The sequence below is a fragment of the Vulpes vulpes genome, chromosome 1 (assembly GCF_048418805.1).
Source record: "Vulpes vulpes isolate BD-2025 chromosome 1, VulVul3, whole genome shotgun sequence".
Classification (NCBI taxonomy): Eukaryota; Metazoa; Chordata; class Mammalia; order Carnivora; family Canidae; genus Vulpes; species Vulpes vulpes.
The window spans coordinates 29,937,814-29,960,781 of NC_132780.1; the positions used below are offsets into that span (position 1 = coordinate 29,937,814).

Consider the following 22,968-nt stretch of genomic DNA (forward strand, 5'->3'; position numbering starts at 1 on the left):
AAGCACTGATTTGGAGGCAGGATTCCTGGGTTGAAGACTTTCCCCTGTTGCTTACTAATATTGCTAACAATGACCTTGGGCAAGTCAACTTGACTAAGCAAAGGTTTTCTTGTGTATAAAAGGGAGATAGCAAGAATATCTTATGTCAAAACGTTTCTGTAAGTATTAAGTAAAGTAATCAAAGTAATACTGTTTATATGAACTATGACAAATTTTGTAATATAGTGTGGCTCATAATTATTTGTACAACCATAGATGCCTTGAAGGCAGGGACTAAATCTTTTTGCTCATGATTCTTGAACACACAGCACAATTCTTGGAATATGTTTCAGTGTTTAATAAATACTTGTTGAGCTCAACCAAAGCTATTTCACATGAATGGTTAAAATTCTCACATACTGACTCAAAGGAAATGCATACTGTATGCTCATAGTTATTGACGACATCTGAATTAATCCAGATTATGCTGAATTGTTGTTTATTATCATTACTTAGGCTAAAAATATTTACAATGCTCTATGTAAATTTCCTGTAATATTTTTATAGGATTATCCTGGTTCTGGCCACAAATGAAAAGATGTACTGAGAGATCTATGATTGGTGGGAAATCTCCAAGAATTGTCTCATAGGAGGAAGAGGTAGAAAATGCCCTGTTTCTGAGTCTGCAGATTTAAACAGAGGTTCCTAAGATATGTGTCACTGAAGCTTGTAAACTCTAATCTTGTGGCCACATTCCTTTATGGTTTATGCCAATGGGTCTGTTCAGAGGAATTAACTACCTATACTACCTACAGGTGACAGGTTTGTGCTTTACCTTAACACCGTTTCTGGGGGAGGGGAGTTTCTCTCCCCTATATGTATGCATATCTCTCTCGTCAGTTTTAAATTCAAGTACCGAGTTCATTAGATCAGATCAGTGTTTTCCCAGCTCCTTTGTTCTGCCTTCATAATTCCTTTTCATATCTATGTACACTTACACTATTTACTTAAGATTTTCTTTGAACTCATTTTCTTTTTCCTAAATGAATGTATTTTAAAAGAAACTTAATATCAATAATTTGAAAATTGAAAATCAATACTTTCAAAGATCTTGGTAGAAAATAAAAGATAGTGAAAACTAAACAATTTTATTGAATGCTTCAGAGAGACCATTGAACCCTAGATCTCATTGAAGACTGAGCCCTAGGCCTCCTCTCCTTATTAAAATAAGCAATAGTGAGAGGGCTGTTAAGACCCACCTCAGCTGAGGTGGGTCTTTTTGCCACTTTTGTATTTTATTGTGGAACTGAGTTTTTTTTTTCTTTTACATCAAATATCCTCAATGGAAGAGGGGATATTGCACACAAATATCATAAAAGCACTACATATTACTTTCACTGAAAACTAATTTTCTACATTAGATATGACTGGATAGGATAGAAGTGATGCAGGATTATAAGACATAATACCATACACAGCTGCAGACTGACACAAACACCATTCAGAACAAGAGAGAGGAGTGGAGGTGCTTCTCAACCGGGCTCAAGACCACTTCTTTCCGGGGCCGGAAAGAGAAGGGCTGCATGCAGCACGGGTAAGCACGACTCAGAACGGCTGCACGGTGTTCTGGAAAGGGCAGCCCGGTCTTGATGCTGAGTTTTTTTCCTTGTTATAATAAAACACCTGAAAAATAATTTTTAAAAAATGAGTGATTTCTTCACTATGTGATTCCATTTCATTTAATGATTTGCAAGCCTACCACCTAAAGCCACTCCAGGTCTCGCACTTAGGAATGCCTGGGTTAGATCATCTGCAAGGTGTTTTTCCGCTTTCAGTATCTATGGTGTTGCAAATATTTTCTCTTCCAAATACTTGTGTATTTCCTCCCTCAGTTCTCATTCATGCAGACTGTCCCTGCATCATGTGCAAATGATTCCTTTCTACCAATGACTACCCCTGTTCTTAGTGTTGAGGATCATTGTGGGAAAAAAAAAACTTGATAATTTTTATATAAAAGAGTGAAAATCAGGAAGTGATTGGGACAAGGTGACTCAGACAGAAGCCATTTTGCCTCCTTGACCTAGTATAATTTTACCTGTTTTTCCAAGCATTTCCTTTTCACTTCTTTGCACTTCCGCTCTGAAGTTTATCTGAATTATAAATAAGGAAAATAAGCATATTTAAAGTTAAAATAAATTAAAAAGACAGATGCCTCCAGGAGGATTAAGAGGTCATTAGTCATCTACATACATCTGAGTATAAATTAATCCAATCAGTTTATTTCCTTAATACCTGAGATTACCTATAATGAAGAGGAGGGAATAAAATAATCACAATGAGTAGTTTATTTTGGGAGACTATGGGAGAATAAAAGGAAAGAGGGTTGGCTGGGACGGCATGCAGAGTGAGAAGGGAAAGAAAGGAAGATCAGAGCATCTCGAAGAAAAGTTAAGCATAATTTAAAATTTTTTCTCTCATTCCTCTCCTTATTCTATCTTAGTTTCTGTTTTAGAGACCCAGAAGTCAGACTAATATAGAATATTGTATATTTCACTTCTTAGATTAAGTCAACTTCCAAAGGTTAAGTTAAGACTTCCTCCACTATAACTAAAATTGCTCCTAAGGGAAGATGTCTTCTGTTTGGTGACACATATTTGGTAACCTGAGAACTGTATGTGTAGTGCTCCACACACAGTGGGTGATTAAGAAATGTTATTACTTCCATCTGCCTTTGTAAATCTCCAGTAGGACAGAAAATGTTAGGAAGACTGTTAGTGTGGACTTGGATTTTCCCAAGAGAATGGTTCAATTTTATATATAATATTCCTGTGCTTTTCAGGTCCTCCATTAGGTATCCCATCAATTTAAGTGATGATTTCTAAGCAGGTTCTAGGTCAGCACTTTTCAAGCTATCTGTGGTGAAGACCAGGATATTATTATTGTTGTTGTTGTTGTTATTATTCTCTGATCTGTGGCAGACCCATCCTTGTGTGTAGCTCATGCCATATGTGACTCACTACACTAGTCTGACAACACATATTAGCCTGTTACCTCACTCAACAAGACAATTTGACCAGCTTTGAGCTTCAGTGTCCTAGCCATGTCAAATTGCTTTAAGAGCTTCTAAATACTTATTCCTAATACTTATATATCTCACTGAAGCCTGGTGAGAAAAAATTCACAGGCTATACTTTGAGTAGACTGATCTATTAGATGTTCTCTGAGAGTTCCTTTTATGAAATGACAAGACTCCTCTAGTCCTGGGGAGTCATTTTATTGATCTAAAATAAATGCAATCTGACAGTGTGGTTCATAGACAAAAATAATCTGAGAATTACTGCTTTGTAACATGAATTTTCCAACTCTCCTGGAATACTCTTGTTGCTGTTTTCTTTTGAAGTCTACCAGAAAATTAGGAGCCCAGAAAATTTGGAGGTCTTATTATATAATTCTTAAACAATTATTATAATATTTATAGTATATAACAATATATAAAATAATTTATGAAGTACTTTCTGTTGGTATAAGTTATGCTGTAGTAACAAATGATCTCTGGAACCCTCGAGTTTCATACCAGTGAACTCATACCATTTATTTCTTGTTTGTGCTATCTGTCCATCACAATCATAGGCAGGTTCAGCTTGGCTCCGGCTTATTAATTTTAGGACTTGTGCTGAGAGGGTAGTCCCAATCTTGACACTGCTGATCATGTTGGGAAAAGAAAAGATGGAGGCTGTGTGATGGTTCCTAAAGCCCTACCCAAAGATGGACACATTACTTTCTCTGACATTTCAATGGCTAAATTAAGTCACATGACCAAACCTGACTTCAGTGAATCAGGTGGAGGTAACCTCCCAGTAACCCTGGAAGGAGGAGCAGCAAAGAATTCAAATACTAATAACTCCTACAACATTCACTGTTAAGATTTGGGTCAGAGATAGAAAAAGAGTATAGAGGCCTTTCAAAGCATGGGGAATCTATTTTATAAATGAAAAACATAAAATTATTTGTTCTAGTTTCAATACCAATTTGAACACATTTTTCTCTTTTTTCCCTGGCCTTATTTGAGATGTAGTTGACATATCACATTGTATATGTTTAAGGTGTATAACATGATGATTTGATATATGTATATATTTCAAAATGATTACTACAATAAGATTAATTAACACATCCATTACCTTACATAGTTACAATTTGTGTGTGTGTGTGGTAAGAACTTTTCAGATTTACCCTCTGAGGAACATTCAAATATACAATATCATATTGTTAACCACCATCATCATGCTGTACATTACATCCCCTGAACATGTTCATCTTAAAACTGGAAATCTGTACCCTTTGACTACCTTCTCCCACATCCCCATCCCATCACCCCTGGCCATCACCTATCAGCTTCTGCACTGTTTCTATGTTCAGCTTTTTGTTTGTTTTTGTTTTAGATTCCACTTATAAATGAGGTTGTATAGTATTTGTCTTTCTCTGTTTGACTTATTTTTTAGCACAATGCCCTCAAGGTTCATCCATGTTGTTGCAAATGGCAGCATTTTCTTCTTCCTCATGGCTGAATAATATTCCATTATACACACGCACACAATCTATCTATCTATATATTATATATATCACCTTTTCTTTATTTGTTCATCTGTCAGTGGACAGTTAGGTTGTTTCCATGTTTGGGCTATTGTGAATGATGCTGCAATGAACATTAGAGTATCCATTATCTCTTTCAGATAGTGATTTCTTTTTCTTTACATATTTACCCAGAAGTGGAATTGCTGGATCATAGGGTAGTTCTGTATTTAACTTTTTGGGGAATCTCCATATGGTTTTCCAGAGTGGCTGCATTAATTTACACTCCCACTCAGTGCACAAGGGTTCCCTTTCCTCCACATCTTCGCCAGCATTTACCACCTCTAGTCTTTTGGATAATACTCATTCAACGGGAGTGAGGTGATACCTCATTGAGGTTTTGATTTTTATTTCTCCGATTCATGATATTGAGTACTTTTTTCATGTACCCATTGGCCATTGGAGTATCTTCTTTGGGAAAATGTCTATTCAACATCTTAGCCCATTTTAAATTGGATTATTTGTGGGGTTTTTTTTTGCCACTGAGTTATATGAGTTTCTTTTTTTAAAAAAATTATTTAGCTCTAATCTTTATTATTTCCTTCCTTCTACCAGTTTTAAGTTTTGTTTGTTATTCTTTTCTAGCTCCCTTAGATATAAGGTCGGGTTGTTTACTTGAGATTTTTCTTGCTTCTTGAGGTAATTCTGTACTGCTCTAATCTTCCTTCTTTGAAGGGCTTTTGCTGTATCCCCAAAATTTTGGACCATTGTGTTTTCATGTGTCTGTGTGTATTTTTTAAATTTCCTCTTTGATTTCTTGGGTGACACATTCATTGTTTAGTAGCATGTTATTTAACCTCTATGTATTTGTGCTCTTTCTAGATTTTTTCTTGTGGTTGATTTCTAGTTTCATAGCATTGTGGTTGGAAAAGAAGCATGCTATGACTTCAGTCTTTTTTAATTTTTGAGACTTGTTTTGTGAACTAATATATGATTTATGTGATCTATTCTGGAGAATGTTCTATTTGTACTTGAGAAGAATGTGCATTTTGCTGTTTTAGGATGGAATGTTCTGAATATATCTGTTGGATCCATCTGGCCCAATGTGTCATTCAAAGCCACTCTTTTTTTGTTTGAAAAGATGATCTATCTATTGATGTGAGTGGGGTGTTAAAATCCCCTACTATTATATTACTATTGATTTCTTTCTTTATATTCATTATTAGCTGCTTTATGTATATGAGTGATCCCACATTGGGTGCATAAATATTTATAGTTGTTATATCTTCTTGTTGGATTGTCCCTTTTTATGATTATGTATTGTCCTTCTTTGTCTCTTGGTACAGTCTTTGTTTTAAAATCTATTTTGTGGGATCCCTGGGTGGCGCAGCGGTTTGGCGCCTGCCTCTGGCCCAGGGCGCGATCCTGGAGACCCGGGATCGAGTCCCACGTCGGGCTCCCGGTGCATGGAGCCTGCTTCTCCCTCTGACTGTGTCTCTGCCTCTCTCTCTCTCTCTCTGTGACTACCATAAATAAATAAAAAAAAATAAAAAAATAAAAAAATAAAAATAAATAAAATCTATTTTGTCTGATGTAAGTATTGCTACCCAGGCTTTCTTTTTACTTCTATTTGTGTGTTAAATTCTTTTTCATCCCTTCACTTTCAATCTGCATGTGTCTAGGTCTGAAATGAGTCTCTTCTGGGCATTGTATAGATGGGTCTTATTTGTTTTTTCATTCTATCATTCTATGTCTTTGGAGTGTTTAGTCTATTTATATTCAAAGTAATTATTGATAAGTACATACTTATTGCCATTTTGTAACTTGTTTTATGGTTGTTTTCGTAGTTCTCTACTCCTTGTTCTCTCATAGTTTGTTGGCTTTCTTTGGTGATAGACGTGGATTCCTTTCTCTATTTTTTGCGTATATATTACCAGGTTTTGATTTGTGGTTGACATTAGATTTATATGTAACATGCATATAGCAGTCTATATTAAGTTCATGGTCACTTAAATTTGAACCCATCCTAAAAGCACTAAATTTTTACTTTGCCCTACCCTGACAGTTTAGGTATATGGTATCATACTTTATATCCTTTTATTTCATGGATCCCTTGGCTGATTTTTTTTGTGGACATACTTACTTTTATTGCTTTTGTGCTTCCTAATTTTCTTACTACTGCTTATGATCTTTCTTTCCACTTAAATCTCCCTTCAGCATTTCTTGTAGGGCTGACTTGGTGGTGATGAATTCCTTTAACTTTTGTTTGAGAAACTCTTCATCTCTCCTTCTATTCTGAATGATAGCCTTGCTGGATAGTGTTCTTGATTGCATTTTTTTTCATCATTTTGAATATATCATGCCACTTTCTTCTGGCCTCGAGAGTTTCTGCTGAAAAATACTCTGATAGCCTTATGGGATTTTCCTTGTATGTAAATGTTTTCTTTTCTCTTGCTGCTTTAAAAATTCTTTCTTTATTACCACTTTTTTTTTTTTTCCATTTTAATTACTAGCTGTGGATCTTGGTGTGGATCTTCTTGGGTTGATTTTGCTAGGGAATCTCTGCTTCCTGGATCTGGATTTCTGTTTCCTTCCCTGGATTCAGGAAGTTTTCAGCTTATTCAAATAAATTTTCTGTCTTTTTCTTTCCATTCTTTTCTCCTTCTAGGATCCCTATAGTGCAAATGTTATGCTTGGTGGTGTCTCTGACTTCCCTCAATATGTTTTCATTTCTTCTTCTTCCTTTTTTTAGGTATTTAAAAAAATATTTTGTTTATTTATTCATGAGATATATATAGAGAGGCAGAGGCATAGGCAGAGGGAGAAGCAGGGATGTAGGACTTGGTCCCAGGACCTCGGGATCACGACCTGAGCCAAAGGCAGATGCTCAACCACTGAGCCACCCAAGTGTCCCTTTTATTTTTATTTTTCTCTCTCCTGTTCTATTTGATTCCTTTCCATTACTCTCTTTTCCAGGTTGCTGATCTGTTCTTCTGTCTCCTCCAGTCTACTATTTGTTTCCACTAATGTTTATTTAATTTCAGTTGTTGAGTTCTTCATCCCTGATTGGTTCTATTTGATGTTTTCTATCTCTTTGTTGAGGGCCTCACTGAGCTCCCCTACTCTTCTCAACTCCAGTGAGTATCTTTATGACCATTTTTTTACATTCTCTTATCAGGCATATTACTTATCTCTGTTTTGTTTAGGTTCCTTGCTGTGATTTTTCCTGTTCTTTCATTTGGGATATAGTCCTCTGTCTCCTGTTTTGTATAACTATCTGTGTCTATTTCTCTGTGTTAGGAAAGTTAAGTATGTTTCCTGCTCTTGAAAGTTGTGGCCACTAGGGTGTGGAGTGGGAAAAAAAATTTTTTTTTTTTAATTTAAAGAAAAAGAAAAGAAAGCTGTGGCTTTAGGAAGAAGAGGTCCTGCAGTGCCCTACAGTGCCCTGCAGTGCAGAGTCTTCTGTTCACCAGAACCCGGCCCTTCAGAAATGTTGCATATGTGTGTTGTGTGTGCCTTCCTGTTGTGGTTGAGCTGCTTTTGCTTTCAGTCAAGTCATCTGCAATAGTTCTCTTTGCCTGTTGTGGGCAGGATTTGGTCCCTGTGTTGTTAGTGAGCCAGTCTGGGACTGCCCTGAACTTGAGTTGAGTCAGACTACGTGTTTGGTAGAGCTGTGTAGCACCAAACTTCAGGGTACTCTCCTCACTTTGCTCCCTAGGAAACTTTCATTAATGGGGCCTGCTATCAGACCAGGTATATGCCCCAGCCTGCTGCTGGGGCTCAGCTGGAGTGGTATGTGTGGTTATCTTCCCCTCTCCCTGGGGCAGGACTCACTTTGGCAGGAATCACTGTTGGGGCTGCTCACACACTGCCAGGCTTGACACCACTTTGGATGGCCTCTGGCCAAGGGCATGTTGGAGGGCAGGGTCCACAGGAGAACATGGGGTGGGTCACATAATGCCAACAAGGTCTGCATGGTCAGCTGCAGGAGGAGACCCATAGCTCCCAGGAAGACTCCCGTTGAGATTGATTGAGTTAGAGGGAGCCTAGCTGTATGAGCTTCTTATATATTTGGACATTAACTTCTTATCACATATGTGATTTGTAAATATTTTCTCCCATTCTATAGGTTGCCTTTTCATTTTGTGGTTGTTTCTTTTGGTTTGTGGTCATCCTGCTTGTTTATTTTTGCTTTTGGTGTCATATCTATAAAATCGTTGCCAAGACCAATGTTAAGGAATTTCTGCCCCCTCCCCCCGCCCCCCGTATTCTAATAGGAGTTTTATGGCTTCAGGTCTTATGCTTAAGTCTTTAATGTATTTCAAGTTAATTTCTGTGAATGGCATAAGACAGGAGTGCACTTCCATTCTTTTGCATATAAATACCTAGTTTTCTCAATACCATTTATTGAAGAAACTGTCTTTTCTCCATTCAATATTTGGCTATTTTGTTAAATATTAGGTACTGTATACAGGTGGGTTTATTTATGGGCTCTCAATTCTGTTTCACTGATCTATCTTTGTGTTTTCTGCCAGTGCCTTACAGTTTTCGTTATTATGGTTTTGTAATATAGTTTGAAATCAGGAAGTGTGATGTCTCCAGCTTCATTCTTCTCAGGATAGCTTTGACTATTCAGAGTCTTTTGTGGTTTCATATCAATTTTAGAATAATTTTTTCTACTTCTGTAAGAAATTTGCCTTTGAAATCTCAATAGGAATTGCATTGAATCTATAAATGGCTTTGCGTAGAATAGACATTTTAATAATATTCTTCATTTTACTCTATCTTTTAAAAAAGATTTTATTTATTTCTTTGACAGGGAGAAAGCGTGAGCACACGAGAAGGGGAAGCAGTAGGCAGAGGGAGAAGGAGAAGCAGGCTCCCTGCTGAGCAACAGGCCCCAGGTGGGTCTGGATCCCAGGACCCCTGAGATCATGACCTGAGCCAAAGGCAGACGCTTAGCTAGCTAAGCCACCCAGGTGCCTCCATTCCACTCTGTCTTAAAGGCTCTGTGAGATTATTTCTTTAAGTGTCACAAGTGGAAAATGCATCTCCTATGTAAAAATTATAGATGTTTTATATTAAAAACAGAACATCATAGCAATTTATCCATCTCTCTGGAGTATATATGGAACATATAAGTAGTATGATTATAAAGTAAACACAGAAGAAGATGAAATTTGATAGGAAACTCACTCAGCTAATTTCTGAGGTTTCAAAACTTCAGTGTCTTTTATCTTGATTTTTGTGGTTCATTTTAGAAGATGAGGTTATCACAGAAAAAGAGTCACATATTCATGTCCTGAGCCCTGTGAGAAAATTCCTTGCTTGTTAAAATAAGTTAGGACATCTACAATTCCCAGAGAAGAAGTCTGACAGGACTTAGCATTTTTTTTTTTTTTTTGGACTTAGCATTTCTTAAAAATTCTTAATTCTCTGAGGATAGGAAAGAACTTCTTCAAATCTTTCTTCAAATAGGGCTCATTTCATATCAAAGAATTAACAAGCCTCCTTAAGCACCTAACATGCAGCCATGGAGTAATTAGGCTCATTTGGGGTTAGGGCTCAAGATCTCTTTTATTTTTAAAACACTTCAGATTTGAAATGCCTTGTCAGAACTAGAAAGAACAAAGACAAATCTCTGCTGCATGCAGATATGTAGAGAAAAAGATTAAAAAAAAAAAAAAAGAAAAGAAAACTTCTTTATTTGCCTCTTTCCTTTCCTTCTTGCTAATGGTTCCTTATTTTTATTATGCTATTCCTTTAAGTCCCTCTTTGGGATTTTTTTTTTCTACTTTCTGTTTTGAGAGATGTTAAGAATACATCTTCCTAAGAGCTCCTGATGTTTAAACTTGGGGAAAAGAATTGTGTTGTTTTAGCCAAAATATCCACTTGTTTTAAATATATATGCCTGTAGCTTCTTCAGGGGACTAGGTGGCCAGGGAGTGTGGCCTGGAGAAGTGCCATAGCAGTGTGCACTTTCATTTGGCAACATGATGGCCATCCATCAAGTTTATAAAGAAGTTGCAGTCTGTGCATGCAGAATTCAGTCACCACATTCTCTTATTTGATCTGATTTTAACACCAGTTCTGTGAAACTGAGACTTCCAATGCCACTTTATACTTGAGGATTAAATTGCAGACTCCCATGTTTGGGAGATTCATGGTGATCTTATCCTTCTCCTCCTCCTTCCTGCATCTTTCGCCCTGTCTCCATCCATACATACGTCTCAGAATGCCCGTGTTCTTATGTGACAGTCTGAGATCCCCCACTGTTGACTGGTCCACTGCTGATCCATGAAATTACTTTCCCCCATGTCATAGTTTATTGGCCTGAGAATGAGTCTTTTACCTGAACAGGTTAATCAGGGTGTATCTCTTTAAACACTAGAGCTGAGGCTTCAGCATCTCTCCAATGGCATAGGTTTTAGAGCATTTGTCTCTACCATTTCACTAAAAACATGCTTGTCAAGGTTACCTGTGAACCTTCTGTGGTCATAACCACTGGCTCCCTTGTTTATCTTTGAACATATCAAGAGCATGTTCTCACTTCAGAGTCTTTGTGTGCACTGTTCTACCAAATATTCTTATTACTCTCTCCTTTGTTCAAATAATACCAAACATTAGAAGACTTTCCCTGGCCACGTTTATAAAATAACACACAGCACCACCATCACCACTACCACTTGGCACTCTCTAAGTCCTTATGCTGGTTATTTTTCTCCATAGCAGTAATGACTACCTGGTATATCATTTCTACATTTGTATAGTGTGCAACTTTCTCCGTTCCACTAGAGTATAAGATCCCCAAGGGCAGACACTTTCCTTGTCACTACTAGGCCTCTAGTACCAGAATAGTGCCAGTCGGGCTCTAGAGCGTAGCTGATTGAGGAATAAATAAACATAAGTCTAGAGCTGTAGGAGACTGCATTTCCTTGCAAGTAGAGAAAGCCAGCATAAGATAAGAGAGAACAAAGCCAGCATGCTGGGAGGAGCAGAGGCCAGGTGAAGGATGAGTCCTGGTTGAGCTCAATTTCCTGATTGTTTCTGATGCTCAGGTGCATTTCTGATCTGCTGCAGCTTGATGGTCCAATCCTTCCAAAGAGTCCATGGACCTTTGCGTTTAAATAGCCTTGAGTTGGGTTTCTGCATCTACCAGGGTACCTAACGAATAGACCAAAGTCATAGATACAGAAGGAGCTATAGGCAGGGCCAGAACTCAGGTTTTGGATTTTCAATCTAGCATCATACCAGGTGTTTCTGCAGCTTAAAGATCTTATGTAATTACAGGACCCAAAGATATTCGTGTCCAAATCCACTTGAAACAAGGCCCCAGAGGGTGTCAAAGATGATGAGATCCTGCTAAACTTGCTAAATATCTGTTTTCCTCCTGCCAGAGGGTGCAATCAATATTTTCAGGATCTGGAAAGAAACAACATATCATCACTGAGTGTTCCATTATCAATCATTTCATGATGATATTAAGAATAGCATTTAAAAAAATTAATTGCATAAGTGACAGGAGAAACCCTATGGCATGATGTTGGAAGGAATGTTAGAGGCCACTTCGTCCATCTAGAGAAATGATATGATTGACTTAAGATAACTTGGTTAGTGCCAAAGCTAGTTCTAGAACCCCAAAATCCAAGGCTGTTTCACTTTAAACTCAGGCTCTTTTTGCTATACAAGATGCCCAATTTTTCCTTTTCCCTTTGTCCTTTCACTCCCACTCTGGTCTCTGAGGTCCTTATTTTTATTATGCTATTCCTTTACATAGCTGTATACAGCTATGTAAACTCTATTAATAATCTCTTCATCAATAAATTGTGGATCATGCTATTTAGTTGTCTCCAGAGAGTGTGATGACACATTTTAAATGAACTCAGGGTAACTAAAGATTGTATGTTGGAAGACAATCTCACACAAGCTGTGAATGAAATATAAATCAATCCAAACTCAGCAATTTATGGATTCACGCTTGTAAAATAATAATAACTTTAGAATATGTCCCAACATATTAACTCATATAATGAGTAGACAATTTTTTTATAATTCTGTTTTAGAAAGAGAAATTATCTCAGAACTAAATTCTATTTTGTATTATCTGTCTAGCAGATAAAACAGTCTGGAAAAAGGTATAAATTACCTAATGAAGTAGAAAAACACTAAATGCTTCTTAATTATTGATAGTTTTAGAAAGGTGGATGGTATAAGAATTAGGAAGAGCTATAGCAAACACTTGGGAGAAATTTAAAAAATATGTATCTAAATATATGCATGGCTCTAGGTTATATGAAATCAAAATTTCTTCAGATTTGAATATCCCACTTTAGGAGGCCAGCAAAGGAATGTATGACCTTCAACCATATGACCTTTTTGAGTAACTCTACTCATATTGAAATCATGAGAGAGAGAATCTAAATTGGCCCAGTCTGGAATCCACTGACCACACCATCACATCCACTGATCAGAGGAGAGCAAGATATATTCCCTGCAATAGCAGAGTTGTAGTTCCCCAAAACAGAAGTAAGAAGAGCTGCATGCTGAAAAATGAGAAATAATAGGTGTCCCCTAAAGTCCTCTGGATTTGTCCCTTTGTCATTTACCCCATATTGTCATAATGTTTTGGGAAACAGCAGAGTATAGGGCAAAATGACCTGGACTTGGATTCTGAGACTTAAATTTGACCTTCATCTCTGTATAACATTAGACAAGTCATCTCTGTATAACATTAGTCAGGTTTATAACCCTTTGGGGCCTTAGTTTTCTCATCTGTAAAATTAGAGAGCTTTAATGTGTTGTTACAAAGATATTTACAAAGAGCTTTAATGTGTTGTTACCTGCTTCATATGGTAAGAATTTATGGCCCAAACTTGGGCGCTGTCCATGGTTCTGCCAAGTTAAAGTGAAATCTTTATTCTTTATAACTGTACTTCAAGGTTTTATTATGATAAATAACCCCAATTAGAGTTTATTCTGGTTAAACATCAAGATTCTGATGGTGTGGATTCAAGTAGATACCCAAACTGGAGTGGGAGGGAGCTGTAGAAGAAGTCTTGGATTGGGAGTTAAGAGATATAGTGCAATGCTCATCTCTGGCATTCATTTACTTTTCTCCAGTTAATGCACCATGATTTCCCTTTGGTTAGTCGGTCTTCTGCCATCCAGTCATACAATTCTGATAGAGCCAACTTCACCCTCTATGTTCCCCCTTCATTTAGCGCACTTTGTCACAGTAAGGAATTGTACAAGATCACAAGTGGGGCTGAATCAGGTGGGATCTGTAAGGAGTTGGCTTTAGAGACCAGTACCAGTAAGGGAAAGTCTACCTCCTTTTGGAGCATGAATAGGACAGAAACAAACTAAAAAATAACATAAGAGACAAATAAAGAAGGACCATGACGTTGTATAGGTTTTTCTTAGGTGCTGAACAGAGGGCTGTGTTCAGGAGATTGACTGCATCCCATAATATCCCATCAAAAGAAGAGGTAGAGGAAGATGTCCTCCATGAGGTTATCCACTGTTGAGAAAATTTCAATATCTCTTCCAGCAGCTCAATAGTACTTAGGGTCAATGACTAGGATAGCAGGAGAGTAAGGTTGAGGAAGGAGATCACTGGTCACTTTTGAGTAAGAATGAAGAGTCCAATTTAAATTCAATATTCGCCAAGATTCTGGTTGGAACAACAGACATAAAACAAGTACTTACAGTACTATGAGGTAAATACAATCAGATGTGCAAGATATTGTAAGAACATAATGGGTGAACATTTTGGTAGTGTTGTGGGGAAACTGCTCAGGGATAATTTCCTGGTGGAACTAAGAGTTGAGACATTTTAAAATAAATATATGAGTTAGGAGAGTGATGCATTGCAGGCATAAGGGGCAAGGGGCAAGGGGCAGGAGCAGCAGAGTGACAATCAGTGGGCATGTTTGCAAGAGTCAGCAGGTGTGTTATTGCAGTAAGCAAACTGTTTACTGCAGCTGGAACCTAAGTACAGGCAAGGACAGATAGGAGAGTGAGCTGGAGAAGGAAGCAGGGGACAGATCATGCAGGGCCTTTGATACCGTGAGAAAGAACTTGAACATTTCCCTGCAGACCAATGGTCACACATTGGTAAACCTAGGCTAATTTTTACTCTCCAGTGTGTTGTTTGGCCTATACAACATTATTTTAATAATTGAAATGTTTAAAGTTTAAAAAATTTTCACTTTGGCGGTGGTTTCTTTTGCTGTGCAGAAGCATTTTAGTTTCATGTAGTCCCACTTGTTTATTTTTTATTTTGCTGCTTGCAGATTTAAAAATTGGGAGTCTTCACGTATCAAACATCTGTATTTCTGGTCTCTCTAAAAAAAAAAAAAAAAGAGAGAGAAGATCTAGCAATCCTGGGCCTATACTCTGATATGGTGAAAATTGCCTGGAGATAAATAATAGGTATTCTTCCTGGACAGGGCATATGCATTTCCAGCTCATCACAGTTCCCAATACTCTCCCCTGATTCCTCATTTGGCACCTAGTTCCTCTCTCTCTCTTTTTGTCTGTGTGGCCCTTGTATTAAAGAGAGTATCTGCAAAAGGACTCAGTTGCCTGCATCCAGAATTTAAGTTGCCACTAGTGTGGTGTATGCTGATCAGTAGGTTATTTAGTTCTGGTGCTCAGTTTCTTCATTTCTTAAATCCAGACTAGTTAATTTCCTGCTCCATCATGCTATGATGCTTTTATCATTAAAACAATGATAAAAATGCTCTGGTCTTATACAGTTTTCACAAATTTCATGTGCTTTTTTAATGGCCTCTATGAGATAAATACTGTGTTCTCAACTAAAGAGATGAGTAAACTGAGGTCCCGAGAGGCCAAGAAAGAAATCCTGTGCCCTTCCTTCCTTTGCTATGCAGCAATGTTATGCTTGGATTTCTCTTTTCTGATACTTCCCAGGGTTGGTGCAGCATGAGTAAAATAATGAAATGCAACCAATTAGCATATATGAGATAAAATATATAAGGTGTAATTCCAAGGCAGTGGGGCAGTTCCCGTATGATAAAAAATTGTAGCTTTATCTTTTTTTTTTTAAACTTCATGTGTTTTATATTTTTGCGTCTTGGGGAAAAAGGAACTGAAACTGAGCTCATAAGAAGATTTTTACTCCCTTTTTAAAGATAATTTATTCAAGCATAAAATCTTTGAAGCAATTTTGTAATCAAGTCTGAAAACAGAAGAAAAAAGATTTTTATAAAGAAAAAAGTCTGAAAACAGTTTACAATCCTCAGAGGCAGGAAATCCAGGACTAGTTAAAGTGAAAGGGTATATCTGCAGGGAATGCAGATATCACTGGTTCCATATATACCAGGGGCTTTGGCTCTTCTTACGTGGTTCTCTGAAGGGAAAGGAAGCTGGACTTCCAGTGAGGCAATGACCTGCTGTCTTCACAATAACCAGCAAGGTAATGGGAATACCACACTTGTGAAGTCATGTCCAGCAACCAGATGTTTTGTTTCATACAGGTGAATGTGAAGTTACTGGAAATGAGACTGCTATACGATGGAATCACTAGAAGTCTGGCTTAATGATTCACATACAACAGAAAGACCAGAGCTCAGAGCTTATCATTCCTATGCTTTCAAGAAAAGTGTGTGAACTGGAAGACAATTAAGATCATGATGCTAATCCAGATTGAAAGGATACAGGGGAAGAGTAGAACATGATTCCATATCACTTCTGATGGGAGAACATTGCTTAGGTTTCTTTATTATTGTGTATGTGAAACAGAATAATTATGCTTTTGTGAATTAAACAGTGTATATTATTTTGCAGAAAAGCTTTTGTAGGCTTCAGATGCTGATTGAGGAAACGGCAAATGAGCTGAATGAAAAACCCAAGATTGCATCTCAAATAATCAGCTCCCATCGCTTCTCCTCATTGCTCTAGGGATCAACCATCAGATCAAATTTCTCTTGGCCATAGTCCTATTCTTTAATCCTTCCCAACACTCCTCCTCTGTGGCAAATCACTAGTGCCTCACACAGCTATAGGAAGTCAAGTCTCCTTGATTGTGTTGTGGAGAAGCTTGGTATAGAACCGCTCTGCAGCGAGACACTAGGCAGGGACACATAGTGGAATTGTAATGTCTATCTCAGAAGAAGTAACATAATTCTGTCTTCTTTGAGCCTAGTTCTTTGAATCTAGACTCGCTAAGCTAGTTCCTTTTCCTTGGGAAAACCAAGACCTTTCTGACAGAATTCCCAGGGCAATCCAGAGTTTAGGTCAAATCTGCTTTCTTTGCAATCACTTGACACATAAGTGTATTATTCCTTTCCCTGGACCTCACATTCACTTCCTGAACTGGCCTCCAGAAACATGTTTCACAAGTGTTTTCTCTAAGAATGTCCTCTTGATTCCCTTAATCCCAGCTTATCCTCCTTTTCAATCCTGGTTATTTTCTTCTCTGTCATTGATACCTCCAATTTTAGTGTCTTTAATAGGGTGCCACTTGTTTTTTTTTAAATTTTTATATTTATTTTTTTTAAAGTAGGCTCCATGCCCAAAGTGGGGCTCAACCTCAAGACCCTGAAATCAAGAGTTACATGCTTTACTGACTGAGCCAGCCAGATGCTGCCCTCCCCCTACCCATCCCCTCCTTCTCCCCCTCCTCCTCCCCTTCCTCCTTCTCCTCCTCCTTCCTATTTTCTTCTTTCTTCTTCTTCCTTATTCCTGGCGGCAAGAACCTTAAGATTCCTTAAGAACATTGCATTTTCATTGTGTCTTTTTTGTTGCTTTTAACTCATGAATGGGAAATTCATTTTATGAGAGAGGAGACTTCTGGTCAAATTGGAAGAGTAAATTCATATTTTGACACACCTCTTCTGCTCCAAAATGCTGATGCAACAGATAAAATATAAAAAAAAAAGAAATAAAGAATATTAAATTGAGCCTTCTGTGATTACAGTTCTTATAGATTAAAATCATCAAATTTTAGAAATTTTAAATGTTCATCTTAAAATAGATATGGACTGAAAACACAAGATAAATATCTCTGTGTATCAGAAATGGACAAACAATGTATGTGGTGAGTGAGGCTTGAGTTACAACTTTGCTGGGTCTGGAAGCAGGCAGTCGTAGCAGGAGTTTGACTCTCTTGGGTAATAGCGACTTGAAAATACCTCACAGGAGTTGAAGGACTGGACACAGGATTGTTACTTGAAACCAGGTCTTGGAATGGGACTTAATATCTCATAAAAGAAGATTGGAGGAAAAATTGCTACCAATGAATGCTTAGATCCCATGCATCCTGGAACACACATGATTTGGGAGGAAAGAGGACATGGGCCTAATGCTTTGACCAGCAATGGAACCAAACTTCTGCTGACTCAGCAGCTTGATTGGCCATATCCCAGTTGTCACCCCAGGACTTCTCCAACCTGTCCTTATGAGGCTGTGCTCTGGATTGGAGTCTGGGGCACCAAATGGAGGCAGCTTCCAAACTCCTGGAATGAGGGGTGGACAGCAAAGAGGGATAAAAGGAAAATGAAAAAACAATCTTTTCAATTTAAAACAAACCTACAGGGGTGCTTGTCTGGCTCAGTCAGTAGAGCATGTGACTCCAGATCTTGGGATTGTGAGTTCAAGCCCCATGTTGGCTGTAGAGATTACTTGAAAATAAAATCTTAAAACAAGCCTGTAATGTAATGACTACAAATGTATGAAAGAATATAATAGTAAGAAAGACATGAATTCATTAGGGAATGAAACTAATTTATTAATTTGTTTAATGTATTTATCTGACAAAGACTATAAACTATGCATGTTTAAGGCATTCAAGGAGAAAAAGGAAGGCATACATTTTATTGAAAAAATAAATTACAGAACAAAAGTAACAAATGAAATCTGAAACGAAAAAGTATGCATTAGATAGAAATCCTGGAAAACAGACACAATGAAAGTCTTTGGAATATAAATTTTCATACTTGTAGGGAGAATTAATGAATTGGAAGACAGTGTGAGAAATTCACTTGGAATGCAGCACAGTGAGACAGAGGGATAAAAAAATCAAAGTGTGTGAAAGGGATGATACATTGAAGTTGAGAGGACTGGCATTGACCATTGTGTTATGTTTTGATGGTGTGTTATGACCCCATATATATAATTCTTAAAAGCAGGCCAGACAATGCTACATGTTTAATGAAGATCTATATATGCAGTAGGATTATATAAAACTTGAAATGATAAACACCAAATTTCAGGTAAGCTGTTGCTTCCGAAATAGGACAGGAGTCAGCATAAAAAATGTTTCACGTTGCCACCATCTCACAATCTCTTTGGCTCATTCCCCCCTCCTTAGGAAAATGAATATCCATCTTCACATTCTCAGAGTTTCCTCTTGTTGATTATGGGGAGAGGGACTTTTCTGCGACATGGACAAATACAGTCTGTTATCCAGCCTTTCGTTGCTTTTAGTGATACAATCTTCATTACTAAAGAAGCATATTGGGGATGCCTGGGTGGCTTAGTTGGTTGAGTGTCTGACTCTTGGTTTTGTCTCAGGTCATGATCTCAGGGTCATGAGATTAAGCCCAATGTGGGTTCAAAACTCAGCAGGACCATCTGCTTGATGCTCTCTCTCCCTTAGCCTCTGCCACTCCCAGCCCCACCCCTGTGTGTGTAAAAAATGAGTTCTTCTTTCTTCTTTCTTATTCCTTGCAAGAACCTTAAGATTCTTTAAGAACACTGCATTTTCATTGTGTCTTTGTTGTTGCTTCTAACTCATGAATGGGAAATTCATTTTATGAGAGAAGAGACTTCTCTCTCTCAAATAAATAAATAATCCCCCCCAAACCATACTAGTTGTATCTATAATTTTTTCTCTTTAAACATTATCTAAAGAAAATATGGCAAAATATTAATATTTAGTAGGGTGGTGTGCTGGGTACCTGAGCATCTGTTATTTTTGTTTCATTATTATACTTCATAATAGAATGAAAATATTTCATTTGAAAATAAATTTATAAAATAAAGAAGAATAAGAAGCCATTTAGTTAGTGTCAGTGTTTGGGGCCCTGATTCTGGAATCAGATTGCTTGGGTCAGTCCCTCACTCCTTAAATACTAGTTATATGACTGGTCTCTCTCTCTGCTCCAGCTTCCTCATTTGTAAACTAGTTGCCATCACGAAATCTACTTCATGGAGGTACTTGAGGATTAAATGAAAAAGATTACATGCATACCCACAGAGCTAGAAGATTTGGGCAATATAGATATGTGGGAAGAATAAAACAGCCTCATCCAAGTCACACTAACGTCTTCATGGGTATACACCTGTGGTCTTTTTCCTGGATATGCATATAAATATAACCCTAATAAATCTAAGCCCCTCATGCAGCTTTGGTCTAGCTAGCAAAACCTGTATTCACAGAACTCAAATTTTTTATTGCTGCTTCTGCAAAACCATGAAAGGGTTGAAATACATTTCTCTAATGCGGTCTCACAGCTCTGTTTCTTCCATCCCATTTCCTCGGACCCTGTGCTATTCCATATCCCCTAGAAAACTCTTCTTCTTCCTCAGCTCAAGGTACCTTTTCTCTTTATTGTAGCACTTTATTATGTAGATGTGTTGTCCTTCTAGATGGCCCTCCTTCTCCTTAACTCCCTCTTCAGTTCATCTCTCTGCATTATTTTGATTACACATTACAAAACTCAAAGAATTTATCTGAGAAAAACAGAACTCTTTGCTTGAGGTAAGATGTCATTGATGGAGACCATAAAGGTAGCTTGGGTATCATGGCAGCAGTGGTGTTGGGAACCTGAGCAGACAAAGACTGAATTTGCTCTGGAGGTGTACAGAGGAAGAATGTGAACATTATGATGTTATAATTTTGATTATATTTCCTATTAACATGACCTCAGACTGTTTATATTCATTTGAAACCAACTTCTAAATATATACAAAAATGTCCCTTTGATATTTTTCAATAACACCATTTTCCTTGCATAGTTTCCTGTAATACAGAGTAAACAATGTTCTATGGTTATTTCCAAATTTTTAAACAATGCTTTGATGACCTCCTCATAGCTGTATGTATATTTATACCTTAATTCCTAGAAGGAGCATTGTTGAGTTCAAGGATATATCAAATACCTAAGGCTTTTTCTATAGTAGAAAAAAATATTGGGGGGCCTGAGTGGCTCAGTCAGTGAAACATCTGCCTTCAGCTCAGGTCATGATCTTGGCATTCTGGGATATGGAGTCCCCGTGTCAGGCTCCCTGCTTAGCCGAGAGCCTGCTTCTCTCTGCCTGCTATCCCCTTGCTTGTACTTACTCTCTCTCTCTCTCTCTCTCTCTCTCTCCTTCTCACTGTCTCTGTCAAATAAATAAATAAAATCTTTAAGAAAAATTCAGCACGAGTGTTGTGAGTCACAAATAGTTTTTTTTATAGTTTTTCAAATATTCACATTTGCACTGAATATCCTTAAAATAGCTACAATCCACAGAAAGTCTGGGGGGAGATTTTTGTTACAGGCTATTGTGTCAGCCTTCTTTGCTGAGATTTAAAAGTAAAAGAGCCTTTTCAGTGGCATGGCAAATCTGTCTTTAAATACTAGGTGGATGCAGGATCATATAAAACTAATATTGAAGGACTTTTTTAGGGGTATTTGGGTGGTGCTCAGTTGGTTAAGCATTTGCCTTTGGCTCACGTCATGATCACAGTGTCCTGGGATCAGCCCAGCATCAGGCTTCCTGCTCAGAGAGGAGCCTGCTTCTGCCTCTCCTCCTGCCTTTTCCACCCCCCACTGCTTGTGCTCTCCCCCCCTCATCTTTTGTAAATAAATAAATAAATAAATAAATAAATAAATAAATAAATTTTTTTAAATAAAGAGGATGCTTTTTGAGGCTCTTGTGACAAGGGTCAGGAGACCCAGAGAAGGGAAAGGGACATTACCTTTACTATGTTAGAAAATATAGTCTGTGTTTCAAACAATAAATTTACAAACAGATTTTTGGAACACAAGACTTATGTGTATACTTCCTAATAACTTTCAGTGGCTTTCGATTGCCACCAAACGTTCGATCTTTACATGGTATTCAAAGCCTATTTACTTCCCAGATTTATGTCTTACAGGTCCTCTTCATAACCCTGTATTACAGCCAACTGAGCCATATGCACTCACTAACCCTACATTGCTTTCCAACTGTTAATACATTTGGTCAAGCTGCTCCCCCACTTCTGTTTGTTAGAATCCTATCCTACCTTTGAGAATCAACTGTAATATTTCCTGAGTCCGGGATCCCTGGGTGGCGCAGCGGTTTAGCGCCTGCCTTTGGCCCAGGGTGCGATCCTGGAGACCCGGGATCGAATCCCACATCGGGCTCCCGGTGCATGGAGCCTGCTTCTCCCTCTGCCTGTGTCTCTGCCTCTCTCTCTCTCTCTGTGTGACTATCATAAATAAATAAAAATTAAAAAAAAATTAAAAAAAAATATTTCCTGAGTCCCCTCAATTAAATATGACCACTTACTCCTGTAAATATCAAAGGTACTTTATTCTTTATTTTTAAAATGATGACATTTATTGAGCAACTCCTAAATAGTGACCTTTACTTTTTTTTTTTTTTTTTAATAGTGACCTTTACTAAGCATTTTGCAGACACTGTAATGTAATCCTCATGACAGTTATATGGGGAGAGACATTAATTTTACATGTGGTTCTTTGCTGGAACTTGCTCTTTCTCTATCCATGTCTGAATGTAGAGAGAGAGACAGACAGACAGACAAGGTCCTAGAGTAACACTAGCAAACATCACTGATAGTTACATTTATGTAAGTCATGGAAATTCTTTTTATAAATACAGAGTGAAATGTGGACATAAAATGGTTCTGCCATTTGGATGGTAGCAGTAGGTGGTATTTATGTAAGAACTAATGACAAAAATTCATGGCTAGCAATATGTAAAATAAATTTTCTTTGCAGTAAAAAAAAAAAAAACACAAAAAAACAGCCTACTGCCTATTTTTGTACATGGAGTTTTATGGTGACATAGCCATGCCCATTGATGTACATATTGCCCATAGCTGCTTTTGTGCCACAATGGTAGAGTTGAATAGTTGTGACACAGACCATATGGCCAACCAAGCCTAAAATATTCACTATATGGCCCTTTGCAGAAAAATATTGCCATCCCTTGGGCTAAGAGGATGGTGGGACCACATGATGGAAGGATCCTGAGTCCCTGATTGACTACTTGGAGCAGAACAGTTTGGCCCCACACACCACCAATCTGAACTGACCTGTGATGGAAGTAAGAAACAATTTTTTATTCTGTTAATGCATCAAAACTTCTGGGTTGTTTGTTCCAGTACTTGGCCTAGTCTCACTAACGTGAGAGCGACATAAACACGCTAACTATCCCAGACAGTAGTCAAATGGTTCC

The 22,968-nt window shown here is 37.7% G+C and overlaps 1 protein-coding gene across 2 annotated transcripts in view; it reads left to right on the forward strand.

Annotated features, from left to right (window-relative positions):
- GLIS3 (GLIS family zinc finger 3) overlaps nt 1-22,968 on the forward strand; it is a 598,942-nt gene that overhangs the window by 13,131 nt on the left and 562,843 nt on the right. For both annotated transcript variants that reach the window (XM_072761706.1, XM_072761710.1), the window contains exon 2: nt 22,703-22,836. The gene's annotated coding sequence lies outside the window, so the exon portion shown is untranslated. The remainder of the gene's footprint in view (nt 1-22,702; nt 22,837-22,968) is intronic.